Genomic DNA, 15,215 nt, shown 5'->3' with positions numbered 1-15,215 from the left:
CTGGAAATTGTGTGTTTTCCTTTACCAAAAGTTAAAACACCAACAATCTATTAATCATTAATAATTGATAAAATACAAAACAAGTGTTTTTCCCTAATTTTTTTTGTCATTTTAAGTTTTTATTTCCTTATTCAGCAAATGTCTCCGGCACACAAAAACTAAATGACAAGAGGAGCCACAACTATGGGATTAGATTTGTGCCAATAGGATCAAGAAAAACACTTTGGAGTGCAAACAAATTTTAAGACATTGAGAGAAAAAACCTTGGTTTCAAAAGAAAAACTTACGATCTGAATCAGATTCTTAAAATGATCAAGAAAAACACTTTGACGGTCAAACAAAAATTAAGAAATTGACAGAACAAAAATATTGACTAAAGGAAAAAAACATGTTTCAAAAGTAAAACATACTATCTGAATAAACTTCTTAAAATGAGTAACAAAGTATGTTTCCTTTTTCTGTTTGCCTCTATGTGTTTTTGTTATCAATTTCCTTAGTTTTGTTCTTGCTGCTCAGAGCTTTGCTCTCACTACCAGATTTGCACTTACACTGTCTGGCTTTCTCCTTTGCAATCCCTGAGTTTTTGGTTGCAATTCTGACACAACCCTTTCGGGTGGGCGGGACTTCTGAGAAGTCCTCTCCCATAGGACAGTGGTTTCTCTTGAGTGATAGTTCAGTGACCTGGAAGTGATGTAGCCTCCAAGACATTTTTTTCCACCTGGTCAACAACATGAATTTTGAGCCCCAAACAGGTTATTTCTGCTGTCTGTGGTGTCTACTGAGGATCTAAAGTGAGTATTGATAATATATTTTATCTTTTCTTAGTTCATCTGTAAGTTAAGCCACTTTTTAAGTTGGTTTTAACCAGACGCTAGCTCACTAGCTAGCTGCTAAGCAAGCCATTGTGCTAGCCTCAGGACAATGGACTATTGTTCCAGAGAGACGTATTAAAAACTCATCTTAACATATTCATTACTGGTTTCATGGAATAAATTATTGCGGTTTATGTTAATAAGTTTGCTAATTTTTCAGGAACCTGTGGAACATCAGAGACTTTGCAGCTATTAGAGCTAACCTGTGTACTGCTAACTTGCTACAGAGGAAGCAGCAGAAAGCTGAGCTAACAGGCTGTTTTGCAGGTAAATACTCTTTTAGTGGAACTGCAGGACTTTTATGGTATAACTCAGAATTTACATGAGCTATTGTGGGAAGACTTTTAAACTACATTTACATACAGATACATGTATTTTTTATTCCATGTTACTTGGACGGGCTAAACAAGTTCATAGTTCTGCCTGCTCCTTTTTCAGTGAAATGAATGGATTATATGATGTAACTCTCTAGTAAATCTATAGTAACCATAGTCTGGTGACTAGTGTCTATTTTAGCTACATTTAGCTTAGCTGGAGTAATGTAGTCTAACTCTGCCTCAACTGGTGACTTTTTTACTTCATTGTCAGCCAGACAAAATGTTGCTACAGAGAAACGCCCAAGGTACTGATCCCACAATAGAAAATCATAATGTCCACATTTATTTCCCACAATCTCAAACGTCACACTAAAATTAAACTTTTAGCTCTGATTTAATTATTTCCTTATTGATATCAGTTTTCCCTTTGTTGTAGGTAATCCTCGGGTGTCAGCAGGAGGAGGTGACCACCTGCATAACGGAGCACCCTGGTTCTGAGCCAGTTGCACCTTTGTGCAGCTCTTTGGGGAGACGATGCTCAGCAGGTTAAACAACTGTAAAATTGATTTTGTTCGTAGTTTTTGTTTAATCTCTTACATCACCAGTTTTTCTTTCTTACAGACACATTTCTCCATGTGGTCAGGTGGTGTTGGTGTGATCTGGGAGGGCACACTCATGTCGTCATCTCTTTGTGCCGTCTCCAGGATCCTGATGGGAGTTCTCTGTGCCTATAAAGCAGGAGTATTTACTTCTGGGCCTGGAGGGCCGGTATCCAGCACGTTTTAGTTTTAACTCTGTTTCAATACACCTGATTTCAGTCAGCAGATAATTAACAGGCTTCTGCAGAGCTGCTGCACAGGTAATTCAACCACTGATTCAAGTGTGTTGGAGCAGGGAAACAACTAAAACGTGCTGGATACCAGCCATCCAGGACTAGAATTGAATACCCCTGCTATAAAGCCTTCCTCCCTCCTCCGGACTTTAAACATTAGTGTTTTATTACGGTTTACCTGATTTAGTAAATAAATCTCAATTTATAAATTTCCTGTTTTGGTGCCTGTCCATAAAATCCTGCATTAGACACCGAAAGCTGAATGGATGCCTTTCATTCACTTTGACATTCAATGTATTTTTAAAGATACACTTGAAATTAATATCAGCTGTTTAACAGAGTGGTGCAAAGTAATTGCTGATGTCATGATTTTTGCAACAACCTGACCTTCATGCAGAGAAACTCAGGAGACAAATGAGCTAAAAACAGTTTATTAAAATGTTTGACGGATGACTGAAGAGGTAACTGCTGGAGATCAGGAACCAGAAGCTTCTGCGAGGAAGAGCAGAGGTTAGTAAGAGGCAACAGGTCAGGGTTTTCTTAGACTGTGCAGGTAGCTTACAGAGTCTGAGAAACGCCACAGAGATGGAGCCACAGGTTTTAGTGTTTAAAGATCAGAAGGCCCTGAGGTAAAATTGAGTGTTAGTAATGACTAAAGAATGACTTACAAAAGGAAAAGTTTAGGTACTTACGGTCTAAAATTGTAGCGCAGACGGGAGACAGCAGAATGGTGGCGAAACAACCAGAAGTCTGGGAGAATGACAGCATGAGTAGCAAGCGGGTGAGCAGAAGGTAGTGGGTAAGCCGACTGCCAGTATGGTTGTGTGATCAGGAGCTTCAAGGAAAGAATTCCCATAGATCTGCATAGAACATGAGAACGTAAGTTTGAAAAACGGCAGAGTCATGGGCTAGATATGGGTTAAAACACTCTGATGAGTGACCAGCTACCAGCTTTTATTCAAGGATGGGGTTACAGGTGTGTGAGGATGTGCCTGCCCCATGAGAAGAGTTTTCAGGTAAGCCTCTCCATGGTGCTCTGCAATGGTGACTAGCAAGGCTAATGAAGAGATTAAAGGGAACACAAACCCAGGACTCCGACCCAAACTCCTAACTAGGGTTGTCACGGTATGAAAATTTAACCTCACGGTTATTGTGACCAAAATTATCACGGTTTTCGGTATTATCGCGGTATTTTTTAAACGGTGTTGCATATGTTCAGAAAGCATTGATAGTCCTGTTCTACACAAACTGAAATAGTTTTGAAAAGGTTTAACAGTGTTTATTAAACCTAAAATAACACAAAGCCTTAGCAAAAGTGCAACTTTTCACAAGTAAAGGAACAAATAGCTTATTTTTCTGGAACTTGTTACAGTAGTCAGTGCAGGTTTAAATTATACAAATCCAAACATTCAAAACATAAACAATATGTAAACAAATCAAAGAAACACCACTTGTTTTCTCATATACTTGTTTTCTTCATTATCAAAATGAAAATCTAAAACTCCAGTCCACACTTGACTTGAGCACTGTACAAGTCAACCTTAAAAAATATGTATTTAAAATAAATAGCCACTTTAAACAAATTACTAAAATAACTACTACACTATGTAATCAAATCCAAATGTTCAAGTATAAATGGCATTGAATAAGTAAACAAATCAATGACAAGGAACTAATTGTATATTTCTCTTCATCATCAACAAATAAGATGCTTCATCCAGCAACAGGGTGTCCGTGACACGGTTTAAATGCTGGCAGAGGACGCTGCGGCTGCAGTATATAGTGACTCGTTGCATTCTCCCTCAACCAAAAGTCCTCACGTCATGCATTTCAGCTAAAATGCTAATGTTATCTTACCTTGCACTGGCTGTAGAGACGTGGGTGATCGTCACGCAGATGTGCCATGAGATTTGAAGTGTTGCTGCCTTTTGCAGACACTTGTTTCCTGCACGTTCTGCAAACGGGATAGCCGTCTTCTATTAACTGTCCCTCAGCATTTTTCAGAAATCCAAAATATGCCCATACTTCCGATTTAGTCTTCTTTGAGGGCTGATGGATGTCCTGGGCGCTGCCGTCGCCTCCTTCGGCCATTATTTCAGCTTCAAAGTTTTGGTGCCGTTGCAAATTAAAAAGTGCGTGTGCGCGCCGCGGGAACTTCAGCTGAAGCGACGGTGGCTGGTAAGGGTCATCGCGCCGAAACCGCGGCCACGGTAAACCCACCGAGATAATATAGTTTTTTAAAAACTGGACGGTTATTTTTATTGTCAACTTTTTTACCGGGGTTTACCGCTATACCGGTTACCGTGACAACCCTACTCCTAACAGCAACACAACGACTCCTCCCACAGGCGGTTGTTCCACTGAGCACGCAGCTGCCCGAAGTTCAGCATCAGGCAACCTGTAGGCGATGTAATCATACGTGGCTTCTGAGCATGCAAGTTTATTCTAACTGTACAGCGTACAATAATAATAAAGATTTATATTGTGTTGTGTTGCTCACCTTACAGGTTCTTTTAAAATATTATCCTGTGCCTGCTTACAGCAGGTCTTTCAGGTCTTTTGAACTAGACACAGAGAGGTTCAGGCACAGGTACTTAGTCAGACTCCTGATATGGTAGAGCATCCACCACCACCGACTCCTGATATGATAGAGCATCCACCACCACGGACTCGAACAATAGGTCCATATGCTTGTCAACTGGAAACAATGGAAAAAGATTACCATTAGTACAGATATTTATCCATAACCATCACTGTGGGTTTATTATACAGCATATGAACTACATGAGGTGGGATTGGTCTGCAGTAGGGATGTGTATTTTTGACAGAATTTATTGTTGGAATATTCAATAAACAGTCCAAACTGATACTTAACATATATAACTTGAGTTTCTGAACCATAATAGCGAGATTTAAATTTCAATGGTGGAAACAAAACCCAATGCACACTGCTGCCAACTAGCGGGCCACATTTAAAATGCACCAAAAACAAAGAAAATACACAAATGTTTGCATGTAAATTCTTCCAAAAATTAGATACACTGCTTTTGAAAATGGATGTAATATCTCAGGAAAAAATATCACGATATATTGCCATATCGATATTTTAGAGACAGAGTTCGAGAATATCGATACAATATTACTGGGAAAATACATCGCGATATATTGTCATATTGATATTTTCTTACATCCCTTGTCTGCAGTGTACTTTGTGTACACTATGGTGTGTCTTAGCTCACCAGCTGCAGTTGATGCATGTGGCTGTGTAGCACTTCCATTGTAATGCAATGCAGCAGTTTTCAATCTGAAAAGAAAGAATAAATAAATAAAAAATAGCTTTTAGACAAAAATATAGATTTTATGTAAAAATTAATTAAAAGCATGTATTTAACTCATTATTGATTATCTGTCCTGGATAACATTCTTTTCATGGAGAATACAGAGCACGTGACAGAAAGCACATTGAATCTGATTTGTCTTGTTCTGACAAACAAATGTCATATCTGTATACTGGAAAGAAATGTATTATCAAACATACTCACTTAGATAATTATTCAGTCAGAGTTACATCATAAAATCCATTCGTTTCACTGAAAAAGGAGCAGGCAGAACTATGAACTTGTTTAGCCCGTCCAAGTAACATGGAATAAAAAAATACATGTATCTGTATGTAAATGTAGTTTAAATGTCTTCCCACAATAGCTCATGTAGATTCTGTCTGAGTTATACCATAAAAATCCTGCAGTTCCACTAAAAGAGCATTTACCTGCAAAACAGCCTGTTAGCTCAGCTTTCTGCTGCTTCCTCTGTAGCAATAGCAGTACACAGGTTAGCTCCAGTAGCTGCAAAGTCTCTGATGTTCCACAGGTTCCTGAAAAATTAGCAAACTTATTAACATAAACTGCAATAATTAATTCCATGAAACCAGTAATGAATATGTTAAGATGAGTTTTTAATACGTCTCTCTGGAACAATAGTCCATTGTCCTGAGGCTAGCACAATGGCTTGCTTAGCAGCTAGCTAGTGAGCTAGCATCTGGTTAAAACCAACTTAAAAAGTGGCTTAACTTACAGATGAACTAAGAAAAGATAAAATATATTATCAATACTCACTTTAGATCCTCAGTAGACACCACAGACAGCAGAAATAACCTGTTTGGGGCTCAAAATTCATGGTGTTGACCAGGTGGGAAAAAAAAAATGTCTTGGAGGCTACATCACTTCCAGGTCACTGAACTATCACTCAAGAGAAACCACTGTCCTATGGTAGAGGACTTCTCAGAAGTCCCGCCCACCCGAAAGGGTTGTGTCAGAATTGCAACCAAAAACTCAGGGATTGCAAAGGAGAAAGCCAGACAGTGTAAGTGCAAATCTGGAAGTGAGAGCAAAGCTCTGAGCAGCAAGAACAAAACTAAGGAAATTGATAACAAAAACACATAGAGGCAAACAGAAAAAGGAAACATACTTTGTTACTCATTTTAAGAAGTTTATTCAGATAGTAAGTTTTACTTTTGAAACATGTTTTTTTCCTTTAGTCAATATTTTTGTTCTGTCAATTTCTTAATTTTTGTTTGACCGTCACAGTGATTTTCTTGATCATTTTAAGAATCTGATTCAGATCGTAAGTTTTTCTTTTGAAACCAAGGTTTTTTCTCTCAGTGTCTTAAAATTTGTTTGCTCTCCAAAGTGTTTTTCTTGATCCTATTGGCACAAATCTAATCCCATACACAACTATTGATTAAATATCCATGAATCCATTTTAACTGGTTAAATTCTTTAACTCTCCCACACTGCTTCTTGGTCACTGTGAGTTAACATAGCCGCGGTGTGCTGTGCAGCACACTTAACGCAACACGATGACATCATCGACTTGTACAGTGCTGAAAGGCGAGACAGTCTCAACTTTCAGCTAAAAAAGACCGCTCTGGCTATTATAGTTTTTATTTTATGGCAGTTTACAGTATAAACGGGATCTTACTAGCAGGGCACCTCCAGCGGCCCGCTGCCGCTCCGTTTTTCGTGGGGTAAATAATATACGTAGCTCATTTCCCGAGTCCAAATAGAAAGGCGAATGGCGCCGGCGCGAGACCTGCCGCCCGCCGTCAATGTATTTCAGCAAAATACTCAAAGACTAATTTTAATTTGATAGCGTTTGGTTATCAGCCTTTCGGTTTTCCACTCTTAGCTTTTCATAAAAGCTCATGTGACAAAGAAAAAGCTAGCGGTTGGAAGTAGTTCTAAATGCATGCAACATAAGAAGCTAGCAAAAGACATTTGAAGGGATCATCATAGCACCATGCAAAACGTTCAGATTAGAGAGGTTAGGTAATCAATAAGTTGGGGGACAGGCGGGAAAAATACCAACTAAATAATAAAGAGATGCATACCTGCATCTTTTCCTCGTTTCCCCTCCTCTTCTTTTCTTTTTTTCCGAAATTGGGCACCAGATGGCTTCGACCGCTTCTTCTCCATTATGTTTGTGAGCGGTGATATGTGAAACGGTACCTGTATCCCTCCATCATCACTCTCCGAGATCCCTCCGCCCCCCACCTGATAAAGGGCGCTATAGAGCGCACTACAGAGGCGCGGCGGACACAAGGGGGCGCAATAAAATCCCAATATAAACGCAAACAATGACTTTGTTGTGCTTTTATTACAGAAACATTATTATTATTATCATCACTAATCACTATTATTATTATGAAGAACATGTGATTTCTATGTTTTGTTGATGTATCGGTTGATGGAAGAAAAAAAATTAAAAATTAAAAAAAAAAAAAAAGAAATTAAATGCCGCCCCCTACAGACTGCCGCCCTGTTCGGCCGCACATGTTGCACATATCAAGCTCCGCCACTGAATATAGAACAGAAAATCATTTTGATGTCCTACAGCTGACCTTGGTTTTCCTAGGTCAAACAGCTGCCTTGAACATGATGCATTACAATATTTTAAAAATTGCACTCAGAAAAGGTTTTGGCATCAGTGACACTGCTCTCGTTACTTTCAGTTGTACCTGGCTGTGGAAAAAATATTTTTTTGTCAGGCTTTCAGATCCAGAAATTATTTCAGATCTTCATCATCACTGCAAATTTTTTTCTAAGAAAGAAAAAAATCCTCTTTTTTTGTCAAATTTTGTTTTATTTTTTGGTTAAAAAAAAAAGTTGCTTGGCTGAATCTTAAAACTCTTAAAACTGAAGCTACTTCCTCCTCCAGGTGATTTGTTCTTCCTTCAGGAAGCTTTTTAGGCACATGAGATTTCTCACTGAGTACGACTTAGAAGGTATTCATTCCTACTAGGCACCACTGCATATGTATTGATTAAAAGATTATTCGACACCTTTAACGTTTCGCTGGGGGGTTCAGATAAAGCGCTGAGACTAAAATGTTAGTCATGCAGTATGTGCCCTCGGCTGCAGGAACAACGGGACCCTGTTGTGTACACCGCTCTCCTGGTTCGACTCCTCTGGTGAGCACGTGCTTTCCTTCTGAGTGTCAGAGAAACGTGTGACGCTAGAGAGACGAGCTGCTCGGGCCAACCTGCCTTCCAAACTCCCTCCATCAGGTTCCTTCTCCAAGCTGCAGACGCACCGCATGTGGCTCATTTCTTGGACCAGAGAACAAGAGATCCCTGCCAAGCGAGCTCTGCGTCAGTAGAATACAAGCATCGTGATTGAGGTTTATTTGCTCTTGAAGTGAGTAATTTAACTCTCAAAAGAGCAACAAAATGCGTCATAAACAACGCAAATGAGAGATGTAGTTCATTATGGTTCAATGAAAGCAATTAGTTTCAGTTTATTACTCTGGATTTAACGTTGAGCTCAGAGGTGTTGGAATAAATGTAATGACCAAAAATAACCCGAGTGTGCAGGATTAAGAATATCCCAATCTGTTTTTCTCCTTCACCTTTGATGTGTTGTGAAGCTAGCAACGTACTCCCAAAGAAAGTTATCTTTACCTCTCATGTTCAGATATTTAAGGTGTAAAATAAAGTATAAAGAAGTAGTAAAATGAAGTTTTAAGATGTGTTAAAGTCAGTTTGCTTTGTACTCAATGAAAACCAGCATTTGATAATGAAATTCAAGACAAACATCAGGGACATCTGAAGTAAAATATGTCTTAAGTGGTGTTTGTTTGTTCTGGCTGAACCAAATGAGATCAGTGCCTCCAAAAGAAGGGAAAAAAAAGACTCAATGTTTGTCATAAGTTGCTGCATAAATGATTTCCACCAAGCATGTTAACTACGGTACAAACTTGTCATCAGAAAAGTAAGAAAAATCCCCAAAATGTTTTACAACAAAGCTGCCTGGAAGAACTTATCCCAGTGAAATGTTGAGACGTTAGATCGGCTCTCTGAAAACATCCTCGTTCTGTAAAAACCAGAAATAATAAAACTAACAGAAACAAAGAGTTTTAATTCACTCAAGATCTTGGTTGGGCTCTGATTTGCACCTGTTTATATTTGTTGCAGACGGAGGTGTGGCGTCTGAACGGTGGTTTCCTGAGCATTTATTAGTGCACATGCTGTAATAGGGTGTCACTGTGAGACGTAACGCTGTCCCTAACCCCTGAGGACGCAACATCACGGAAAACTCAGCACAGAGAGCTGCCTGTGCTGAGTTGGACGCAGCGGAAAGCTTTCAGCAGCCTTGTCGGAAACTAGTCAAAATACTCCCTAAAGAGTTTGTTGCACCCACCGTCCTGTCTGCACTCAGAAGCGACACGGTCCTGTCTACACCCTGCAGAGGTCACGGTCCTGTCTACACCCTGCAGAGGTCACGGTCCTGTCTACACCCTGTTTCGTGCACCAGCCCTGTATATTGCAGTCTGGTTGGCCATGTCTAAACCCAGTAGAAAGCTCAACACCCTCTATCTGCTTGGTCCTGTCTACACCCAGGTGCGCAGATAGGGTGGGGGACGGGGGTAGATCTGTCCCCCCCAGATTCAGATTGACTCCAATCCTTCCCCTCCACTTATACGGCAAGAAAGAAAACAAAATCGGAGGTTAAGCGCTTGAAGCTCCTTTTCCCAATTACATTGAATGCAGCATGACGTAAACAAACACCGACTCCAGAGGTGCCAAAGTGGTTGCTGCAAGGGACGCAGGATGAAGCGAAAGCGTCTTTGTTGACTGATCACTTTGTCTGGTCATGACTGACTCCGATTATGAAGCAGAATATTGACTCTGATGAAGAAATTCACTCATCCAGCCGGAAAGATTGACGCTGCAGCAGCATCAGACGGCCGGTGCTGCACGAGAGGTGTGTGGAGTTTACAAGCTCCAAACGTTGGGTTTGATGTTGGTTTAACTTCTTTGGGACGTGATGGATGTAGACATGATTGTAAAAACACCGCTAACGTGACAGACGTAGCACATGACAGACGTAGCGACAATGTAAAAAAAAACAGTGAAAAGGGGCAGATGCCGATGCATAATCATAAAAATAAAAGTTAAATAGAAATTTTAGAAAGAGCTTTATATGTGTATATATTCATTAAAACTTTCCAAATATAATGAAACATTCTAAATAATGTAAAAGTAAGAAGGATCATCTGTTGGTCAGATGCTGAAACGTTTGGGAACCACTGCTCTAAGTGATAAGTGAATACTGTTTTTATTACATTTCATGTGCAGTTTTTTTTTTACATAGGGCTTTTTATGTTTTCTGTAAAGATTGTAGGGCTGAGTGATATGGCCTAAAATCAATATCACGATATATTGAGGATTGGGCAATGGTGGCAAAGGAGTTAAGTGCTCGCCCCGTAATCGGAAGGTTGCAGGTTCGAGCCCCGCTCAGTCTGTCGCTGTGTCCTTGGGCAAGACACTTAGCCCACGTTGCCTGCTGGTGGTGGTCGGAGGGACCGGTGGCGCCTGTGCTCGGCAGCCTCGCCTCTGTCAGTGCGCCCCAGGGCAGCTGTGGCTACATCGTAGCTCATCCCCACCAGTGTGTGAATGTTTGTGTGAATGGGTGAATGACTGATTGTGTTGTAAAGCACCTTGGGGGGTTCCAGGACTCTAGAAGGCGCAATATCAAATACAGGCCATTTACCATTTCACCTCGATAACGATAAATGGACGATAACTACAGGTATGCGCAGAAACAAAAGTTGTCCACCAGGTGCGGCTGTCACGTGTGCTACGTCAAGGTGGTACAGCTTCTTAAAGGGACACGAACGTTGCCAACCTATACACATCTGTTCATTTTATTATCAAATTTATTGACATGGGAAAAATGATCTCGATTAGGGTCAGAAATTTTGATAACGAGACATTTTCGATTTGTTGCCCAGCACTAAAAGATTGGTATGCTGAAAATCAGTTAACATTTAAATAAAACATGTTTTGCATAAAGCACGAAGTTTTGGTTAGTAATCGATTGGGAGAATAACAAATTACTCATCTGGATAGTGTTGATCAGGTAGAGCTTTGTTAAAAGGTAGAGCTTTGTTAACAGCGTTCCATTGCACAACGGCTTCAAACACGTATGTAATAGTGTTAGTTTTTACGCAAAACATTGGATGAAATTACACAAACTGACTGAGCTCTAGTTAAGGCAATTGTTTGTGTATGTGCGTGTGTGTGTGTTTAGGGGAGAGGGTACATTGGAACTTTGTTCCCCCCCAGTTTGAAAATCCTATCTGTGCCCTTGTCTACACCCTGTTTAGTGTTTGGTCCTTCAAGCAGTATACTCAGCTGAGCGTGCTGCAGTCTGGTTGCTTGGCCTGGTCTAAACACTGCAGAGTTCTTGGTCCTGTCTTTAATTAGCTTGGCCTTGTCTTCACCTTGCAGGTGGTTCAGCCCTGTCTACACTGGTTAAGTGCTTGGTCCTTCATGCCATACTCAGCCCTGCATACTGCAGTCTGCTTGGCTGTGTCTAAACCCTGCAGAGTTCTGGGTCCTATACACACAGTGCAAACTGCTTGGCCCTGTCTAAACTCTGCACAGTAGTTCACGGTCCTGTCTTTGCTTTGCACTGGAGAAAATTCAGGATCAGCTCACAAGTGCATGCAAGAAACATGTGTGGTCCTGTTTTTGTTTCTCCTGCTGAGGTTATTAATTAAGAACTCCAACAGGATTTTTTAAGTTTTCAGTAGAAGGTGGGGCAGGTCTGAACCCTTGAGAGAGAAGCCCTGTGTTCCTAAGGTTAGGGATCATTGTCTGCACTAGCAGTGAAGCAGTTTAGATGATATTTCATACGTTAAAATGCAGTTTGATCTGGTGCAAAAGTCTGGTCTTAATGCCTTAAAGATCAACTTTAGTCATATTTCTAATAGATTTGCAGTGGTCTCTAATAATTGTAAACTGTTCTCTGCAAACTGACTTAAAAAAAGAAAGCTCTGGTGCGCTTGTTTGAGGATGTAGAAATCAGCTGATATTTGGACACCTCACCTCTGAATGACTAACAGCAACACAAATCTACCACTGGCTCTGCTTGCTTTGCTACGTTGAGGTTTTCTCCCTACAAACAACACAAGCCTGGAGGTGTTCTGCTGTGTGGTGGAGTTGTTAATGCTAACGGTTAGCTTATGCTTGTTGAGACCTTCTCTACTGTTTTCTGGACGTTAAAACAACAACACGGCCTTCCCCGTTGAGAGCCAAGATGGGTGAGTCCATGTAGATCTGTCCGGCTTCTCTAATCCTTCTATTTTCTATCAGAAGCTAATGCTGGAGATTGGGAGACTAGTTTTATGTTCAGCCTGCATGAAAATCTCAGGGTGACTAATTAAAATCAGATATAATCAGTTAGAATATTTGACATGCAACACAGTTCTTCTCCATGGTGCGTCTTTCCACGATGCTGAGTTTAAATACAATCTGTGAAGCACTCGTAACTGAAAACTTGCCTGGGTGACTCATGGAGGTGATTTTCTTCTGTTTAGTGAACTGTGTGATTTAAAAATTAGGTCGAGTCTGTCAGATATGTCACGACACGTTTCGGGCAAAAAGGAGGCTCTGCAGATTGTTTTTCACCAACAAAAGCGGTAAAACAGAAGGAGACGTGGGGCGAGGGTGAATGCAGGTTAGCTGCCCCTCTCAGGCCTTCCCACCCTCCCTGGTTCCCTCTCACTCTGCTGGGCCATTGTTCAAGCGCCCCGACCTCCCCGTCTTCCGGCAGGGACTGAAGTAGTTCCCGATGGCCGCAAACAGGATTAGGAGCTCCCACGGCTCCAGTCATTCTCTGTGGCTTTGGGAGAGTTACTGCAGCTTGGCTGGGCTATGGTGCTTTAATTACCCTGCCACCAGGGGGCCTCAGAGCGGCCCTGCGGGTAACAGGCAGGGACTGGAGGGAAAAGCTTCTGTCTTTACATGGGAATAATCCCCGAGCCCTTCTCACCAGGTCAGACCTGACAACCATTTTAACCTTGACGGCAGGCACGCACAGGATTGTTCGTCCATTAAAGCAACTCTATTTGTTTCCATATTTCTTTTCCATTTGTTTAAATAATAATAAATGTTACAAACTACAGTTCTTCTGTGATAAAGACATCAAAATAACTGAAATTATTTTAATGAATCAATTATTTTACAGATTTAATTTAGACTTTCTCCACTAATCCTGAATGACATTATGCTGCCTTTATTATTTAAGGCCACCCTTCTGCAGTTTTTGCACGAGAAAGTGCTTCTCAAGACGAAAATGTCAAATCTTATGGTGCAACTTTAACCCTAAAATGCCAACAATGTCATATGTGAGCTCTACCTCTTTTACAGGAGTAGTACATTCCTCAAAAAGTCAGTCTCCTGAACTCTAGTGGAGAATCTAGGTACAGCATACAGCAAGTGCTGTCAGACTGGTCGGCTGGATACGGGAGTTGAGCTTGTAGAGAACGTAGTCTCACAGACGCGGAAGTGATAGCGTTGGTGAAACGCCGGCTCACGGTTTAATCTAGGAATCCCCGAGCGTTCGAGCGTCAATGAAGTGACACGGAAATGCTGGGTTTTCCAGAAGTAAGTAAGAACACTTACTGTGAGCTGAGAGTTTGTAAGATGGATCGGTTGCTTGGAAACTCTGATCATAGATCCGAAGAAACGATGACTGAGTGGTGAGCTGGGGAGGCAACTTCCGTATATAGTCGCGGTTTGTGACATAGGTGCGACGTGGAGGGAATCGCTGCGAGGGGCATGCTGGGAGTTGTGGTCCATGGTGGAGGTCGGCTAGCTGGGAGAGGCTGGTTTCGGGACTTGGGTTCTGACAAGTGCCAGTTTAAAATCTTTGCTATGACGTCACAGCGCAAACAGTTTATTTTACCAGGTGTGATGGTTGAGAGCAGAATGTACAAATATGCTTTAGCCTTGAAATACCAACATCTGGACCCAACTTATTGCCACCGATTGCCATGTGTGTGACTGCTTTTGTGTGTCAGCCGATGCAAAATATGAGAGTGTGTGTTTGTGTAGAGGAGGAGGCCGAGCACGGGTCCAGACAAAGGTAGGCCTGTGTGCCCCCTTCCACTGACGACCTGTGGAAAATTCCCTGTCAGCGCTGTGCCAAGGCGCCTGGCCCTTCGATGCGGGACTCCAGAGGAATGTGAGAGGCAGACGTGAGCTGGAGCGCCAGCATTTATCCAAGGCCAGAGAGGGAATCGTGTGTGTGTGTGTGTGTGTGTGTGTGTGTGTGTGTGTGTGTGGGGGGGGGGGGGGGGGGGGGGGGGGCAGATTGGTGTATAAAATTCACTTATTTCTCTTTTGGGAAAAATAATAAAAGTTTTGTTTAGGGAGAGTAATTTTTATTTAGAAAAAATGAGAAATGTAAGAAATAATTCAAGTCCAGTGGAAAGTGTCTCAGAATAGCTCTAAGCAAACACAGGTGTTGTTTTAAAGAAATTATTTATATAAATAAAAAAACTAACAGCTGTTAACATCTGGCTTTTGATAGACATTGGGAAGAATTTGATTAGTATTCCATGTTGCTTTAAACAGTTTTTACAGGGTCTACCTCGTTGGCAGGTGCACGCCCTAGTTTCCACGGTGCAACTTGTGATTGCATCTAGGCTGCAGAAATAGCCCACAAGTACTTATTTGATTCCAACTTAAAGTATTTTACAGTGAAACACCTCAGGTCCAAGTAAATAATTCATTCAGATGCTGTCTTGTTACCCAGGAGTTTACTTGGATGTTTGTGAGCACTTGTCTATTTAGCATGGTCTCATTTTAGCCAGTTATCCTGGGGCAGAACACCTGGTTGGCCCAAGGTG

General features: G+C 41.2%; 2 long non-coding RNA genes across 4 annotated transcripts; one reads left to right on the top strand and one right to left on the bottom strand.

Moving 5' to 3' along the window:
- The first annotated feature begins 265 nt into the window (after positions 1–265).
- Positions 266–2,230, top strand: LOC139062401 (uncharacterized). Its single transcript, XR_011515971.1, has 4 exons — positions 266–791; positions 1,033–1,139; positions 1,626–1,734; positions 1,811–2,230. It is a non-coding gene; the product is annotated as an uncharacterized lncRNA (long non-coding RNA).
- A 206-nt stretch (positions 2,231–2,436) lies between these two features.
- LOC139062400 (uncharacterized) lies at positions 2,437–7,401 on the bottom strand. Of its 3 annotated transcripts, XR_011515970.1 has the most exons (8): positions 6,134–7,401; positions 5,788–5,892; positions 5,564–5,611; positions 5,261–5,325; positions 4,522–4,719; positions 2,714–4,419; positions 2,584–2,645; positions 2,437–2,513 (listed from the first exon to the last, which is right to left on the bottom strand). It is a non-coding gene; the product is annotated as an uncharacterized lncRNA (long non-coding RNA). The 3 variants fall into 3 exon arrangements; XR_011515968.1 differs by having other exon boundaries at positions 2,437–2,645; XR_011515969.1 differs by lacking the exon at positions 5,564–5,611 and having other exon boundaries at positions 2,437–2,645.
- Between the last annotated feature and the right edge of the window lie 7,814 nt (positions 7,402–15,215).

The sequence above is a fragment of the Nothobranchius furzeri genome, chromosome 13 (assembly GCF_043380555.1).
Source record: "Nothobranchius furzeri strain GRZ-AD chromosome 13, NfurGRZ-RIMD1, whole genome shotgun sequence".
NCBI classification, from domain to species: Eukaryota; Metazoa; Chordata; class Actinopteri; order Cyprinodontiformes; family Nothobranchiidae; genus Nothobranchius; species Nothobranchius furzeri.
Note: the sequence above shows the minus strand (reverse complement) of the source record. Positions and strands in the feature narration are given on the sequence as shown.